The sequence below is a fragment of the Trachemys scripta genome, chromosome 10 (assembly GCF_013100865.1).
Source record: "Trachemys scripta elegans isolate TJP31775 chromosome 10, CAS_Tse_1.0, whole genome shotgun sequence".
Classification (NCBI taxonomy): domain Eukaryota; kingdom Metazoa; phylum Chordata; order Testudines; family Emydidae; genus Trachemys; species Trachemys scripta.
In genome coordinates, this window is record NC_048307.1 from 14,792,768 (window position 1) to 14,798,767 (window position 6,000).

Consider the following 6,000-nt stretch of genomic DNA (forward strand, 5'->3'; position numbering starts at 1 on the left):
GCCAGCTCTTCACCTCCAAACCATCTGCATACCACCCTCTCCTTTCTTATTCCAATTTGTAAAAACTGAACACTCATATATGTAGTCCTGAATGGTATATCAAATATGAATATTTTCCACAGAGCACACAAATTCCGTTTGCCAAGCAGTATGGCGTTCTCTCTCAGTTATGTTTATGAGAAATTTTAAATGGGAAAACAAACGAATAGATTGTTCAATTCCTCTCCTCTTCCCTCAGGAGGGTACACAGGGCTTTTCACAGATTAAAGGTGGGGGGGAGGGGAAGGATATTGTGAGAGTCTCTTTATTAAATACTGACACTGCATCACTGATGTACAGTGAACCTTGAGGGTGTAGGGAAGAGAGTAGAATGGAAAAGAAGTGACAAATCATCCTATAAAGAAGGAAAGATACCTATCTGGATAGTACCTACTCTAAAAAGCTAGCTGGAAGCATGATATTTTTTGGCACATACCACTTCCAGGTATGCTGCTCCAGTGGCTGTGGTCAATAGTTTTGTAACATGTTTCACTTACGAACTTCTCTGAGAGAAAGTATTTAAGAAATATTTTCTTTTGCTAAATCCTGAAACAAAATCCTTTTAATTTTGGAAGGACAGTTAGCCTCAAAGTTGTTTCTTCCTTTTCAAGATGAAAAGGAGGCATTTTAAGGAATCATTAAGAAGAAAGCCAGGACCAAAGCACTGGTTCCACCAATATCAAAGTATGTTTAAGATTGGTCTTATAGAATTCCAGAAAAGGCTAAGCATTTATTTCATTTAAGCTGTTTATAACAGCTAGAAGAATACAAGAAGGGAAGAGTCCCTGTATAATTTCCTGATAAATGAAATGATCCTCAGTCCAAAAATTAAGTGTTATTCCAGGGTAAATGTACAAGTAGATTAAAGGTATCTCCAGCCTGAAAGGGAAACCATTTCCAGCCAGTAAAAAGAAACCAATCCATTCCAGTTAAAGGGAAAAAATAAATGGAAGGCTGCTTGCAATACACAGCTCAAAGAAGGAAGCAAAGTCCCAAGGGACCACGTTCTGTGGACACTCTCAGACAAGGACAGGTGATAAGATTTTATGTTTGATAGAAAAGAACAAGGTTGCAGCTTTATTAAAACAAGCACATTTCATGGTTAGGAAGTCCTAGCAACAAAGAGACTAAAAACATTAAGCATTGCATGACAGCCTTGCCCTTGTCTCCTTGCAGGAAGAGAAGAGATGCTCCTGCCTCGAATAAATGCAACTCATGCAACCCTATAACAAGATCAGCCTTCATTAGCTGACAAAGGCCAGTTGGAGTCCTCCAGGCAGCTCTGGTAAATGCCTGATGTCTTGTGAAGGGCCAAGTACACCAACAACACAATTTAATGCTACTAAGTTCTTTTGCTGCACTAATGTGCTTTATAGAAAAGGGTATTTGTTATCCTCACATGTATATAGGGAAACTGAGGCACAGAGAAGTGACATGGCTTATCCCAGATCTCATAGCACAGCCAAGACTAGAACCCAGGGCATCTGATTATCAGCTCAGTGCCCTCTTCACTGGATCACACTGCCTTCCAACATGTATAATAAAGTAACAACAAAGCTGAAGTGGATTGTGCTGTTCCATTATTCTAAAAAGAGAATTTGTTAGTGTAATCATTTTTATTATTAGAAGTTGTATAGAGTTGGCAAGAGGTTTAATAATCCAGTGTGTACAGTGAAATTACTGTACCTTATTCTGTATGTTGGTTACCGGTACTTCCTTCAATATTACAAAATGTTGCTCATTTACATGCTACTCATTTCTCATTATATTTATGTTTCTTCATTAACATACCATAACTTATTTCTGCAGAGCATCAACACCCAAAATAAAATCAAAACCAAGTAATGTAGCTAATAAAAAGTCCCTGGCAATTCAGCAAAAATTGAGCATTAAGAATTGATAGTAAAATTAATATGGAATAATTTTGTTCTGTGAGAACAAAAGGCTAATAAGATTTTCTGCTTACAAAAATCACATAATTAGAATGTGTTCAATTGATGATTTTGATGAACAAGGCAAAAATTAACAAATGAAAATATTAGTCTCAAATCAAAAAGCAATCATAGCACAATGCAATATTAATCTTATGAAGAGACACTAAATTATACATTTTATTATCATGCACAAATTTATACTCCCATTACCTCTCTCACCCACATAAGATAAAGCAAGGGTAAATCTCCCTCTCGCTGTGCAGGGAGTTTCATAACAGTGTATTAAAGAGGTGATCATTTTACTCATACATTTTATAGTAATGTTTTCTTAACAACCAAAAAGCACTTTCATTTAATATTAATGGGACAGATGTTTTGGCTGAGAGTGACAATGAAATTATCCAGCTTTTACATTTTGCATTTACAGTACATGAGTTTTAATGATTTATAGTATTGCCAGTTCACTACAGCTGCAAGTGGTCAATATTTTCTGGTTTTTAGAGTTGTGCTACTGTAGATCACTATGGGATTTAAGAGCCTTCAGAACAGAAACTGATGTTCCTCACATAGCTGCTATGCTGAACAACTTTTCCTTGCCTTTTATGTTTGTAAATGAATGGGAATCAGAAATGAAGTAATCCCCTTTAATTCAAAACAGCTAAAACATTATGAAACATCATCCTAACTCTCAGGATTGAAATTCCTAGACTGTGTAGGAAAAAAGTTCATTCCCATAGGGTCATCTTAGTCATTAAATCTTCTTATATGGATTAAAATATGTTATTGTTATTGCAAAAAGTAATTCTGTTTAAAGGAATGACGCATTTTTTACATTTTTCTCTACCTGTCCCTTTAAATCCACCATCTGGTGATAGTTGTGCCTTATAATAAGAGTCCTAGCACTGAACAATTCAAATCCACCACCTTCTATTTAATACTTGCCCAAACTACCACTGATGAGATACGAGCACACAAACAAAAGGTAAGGCACCCGCAGAATAACGTGAATTTAATCAGAGTAGAAACCCAGAAATCAAGTTAATGACAGCAACTTCCTTAGAAGCAAATGAATCAAACTGAAATATGTGAAACAACCATACATAAATATGTTAAATCTGAACAAGAGAGGGGACACCTCCCTCCTCTTAAAAGAAACCGTGACAGTAAAATGGTTGCTTTTGTCAAAACGCAAAGACCAATGGGAAAAGAATGAAAGTTCTTTCAACTTAAAGTAGGGAGAAACTTGGGGCCAGATTCACCATTATTCTTGTCTAATAGTGAATAAGGACTTTTCTACACTTAAAATGCTGCAGCAGTGCAGCGGCACCACTGCCGCTACACTGCTGTAGTGCTTCAGTGAAGATTCTACCTATGCCAAAGGGAGGGGTTCTCCCATCAGTATAAGTACTCCACCTCCACGAGAGACGGTAGTTAGGTCGACGGGAAAATCCTCCCTTCAGTGTAACGCTGTCTACACCGGGGGTGAGGTTGGTTTAACTGTGTTGCTCAGGGGTGTAGACTTTTCACATCCCTGAGCAACATAGTTATAATTGACCTAATTTCCTCGTGTAGACCAGGCCTAGGTATAAAGGGGTATAAAAGCACTTCCATTGTAGGTACCCTCTTTGCACAGCCATGAAAGGATTACACAAGGAGCAAGGTAGTAAAGAATCAACCCTTTGGTCTTGGTCTCTCTCAGCATGGTTGCTTTTTGAAATGAAACAGGTGGAAGAATAACCTCCTCTAAAGGAAGGGAGATTTAGGTAGGTGCAGTCAAAGGGTGGATTGAACATTATATCTTCATAATACATTCATGATATATGCGGTGATGGGGAAATAGGGATGTGTGTGTAGTTTGCAGAGCTATTTGGAATGAGTGGAACAATATAAAAATACATTATTATTACATAGGCTTGTTGCCAACACATGGATTATTAAAAATGTATCTTGCATGAAACTGAGAAAAATCTTGCACGGGTTTTCTAAGGCCTAACTTAAATAGGACACTTGGGCTTAAACCTGCAGCCCTTGTTCACAATAAACCACTAATGAAGTCACCAAGGGGAAGCAAGAATGGCTTTTGCTACCACAGGCAGCCCTTTTCAACCCCAGCTGGCATGGAAACAGGCAGGTGAGTCCATGTATAATGGCCTGCAGCCTTCCAGCCCCCTCCCACACATCACAGCAAGTTCGAAGTTTACAGACAGGGCATCTTCCTTCTCCTTTTAATATTAAGAATACACAGATGTCTATTGTTTCCTGTTGCCAAATGGTCACTCTGAGCCTGATCCAAAGTTCACTAAGTCAATTGAAAGACTGTCATTGACTTCAATGGGCCCTGGATTAGGCCTCGGAGAGCTGCAGGCGCAGAGGCCTAGTATCTGGATTTCCATGGAAATATCCTTTGCAATTAAAAGATTTAGATATCACAAATCTGCACTGTAAGTAAGAATGAAAACCCTACATATGAATGAAAACATAAACAAGCATACAAATTTATGTTAATCCTTCCTCTCATGCTGATTTTCCACTAGCTAGACGTACAGCCTAGGCTGCATAGGTTACCTACAGGCACTTACAGCAGCTAGAGGCGTTACATTTTTATGCAATTTACATTTTATTGAATGTATAAATTTTCCCCAATTCTGCTCTCCCTTCCACGGGTTCTACACTCAATAATGCTATTGAGTTCAGTAGATTAAGCCCTGATTTACCCTTGTGTGAGATCAGAATGGGCACATTGTCCAGATATATGCAAAATATTTAATGTAAGAGATGACATGAAAAGAAAGCAAAAAAGAAAGACTTTCTGCAGTTCCTCCCCTCTCCCCACCCAAAAAAGGGAGGAAACCCCCCCACCCCAGACAAAACTCAAATTAATACAAATGGATCTTGGTCAGTGTCCTAACAACAGCAAACTCAGGCTCTTTCAGACTAGTGGGAGAAGCAAGTTCAAGAGTTAAGTGTTTTCATCAGAGAGCTCCCATCTCTCGGCCACTTAAATCTCGTAATTGTTTCCTCAAACACCCCAGCGAATCTCAGCTGCCGTTGAACTACATGGTGGTGGGGTGGGGGAGGCAGTGTCTCACAAACCTGGGATCCAAGGCATTTTGGATTTTATAGATCGAAGTCAATACATTGAATTGCACCCAGAAATGAATGGGTAGCCATTTTAGCTGTCAGAGAATAGGTGTGATAAACTCCTAAAATTTTGTCATTTAGTATTACAGTGATTCTGGGAATTTTATAATATAATAGAAGCTTTTCAACTGTGAGCATTTGTAATGTCCTTGCCATGACACTACAAGGACTTAGTAAGTGTTCTTCTTTTGATAACACTGGTATTAAGTTCACCAACTGCACAGTAACTAGAATGTAACGACTAGAATATAACTGCATTGTGGTTATACATGTCATTCTATAGATTTACATTACAGTTTTTTACGTGAGCCAACATTTTTGTGCAAGAGAGAAGAACTTAATGAATTGAAAAGCCATGTACTTGAAGCAGTAACAATACACCTTGGAGAATATTCTCATCTTGATGCCTAGAAGGTTTGCATACAAAACAGTACTCATCTAAATGAGAATATACTTCTGCTTTTTCAAGCCAAAATTACAATTCACAGGGACTGAGTCTTCAATTTAAGTCGAGCTTCATGCTGCATATCTAGGGGAAGAGGCAATGTGTCAAAGGTGACCTACCCCCAGTCCCAGTCTGGGGGAAGGTCACCTTTGTGCAACAGAGAACAGGTTTAGGGATGCTCTAAATTGTGCTGTCTGATAACAACCCCCAAGAGGCCATTCCAGGAGTTGAGGATCACCCAAGCACAGCAGCACTCCTGCCAAGTCCTTTTCAATACCCTTCTCTTGGCATGACTCCCTTTGCTGCTTCTATATTGCCTGGGGATTCCCTCTATCAGGAGAATCCCCAACCAGCTGGTTAAGCTAGCTTTCTACTAGCTTTGAACTGCCAAAGTGTCTCAAAGCAGGCAGATAAGGGACAAAAATATGCTCCATGCTATTT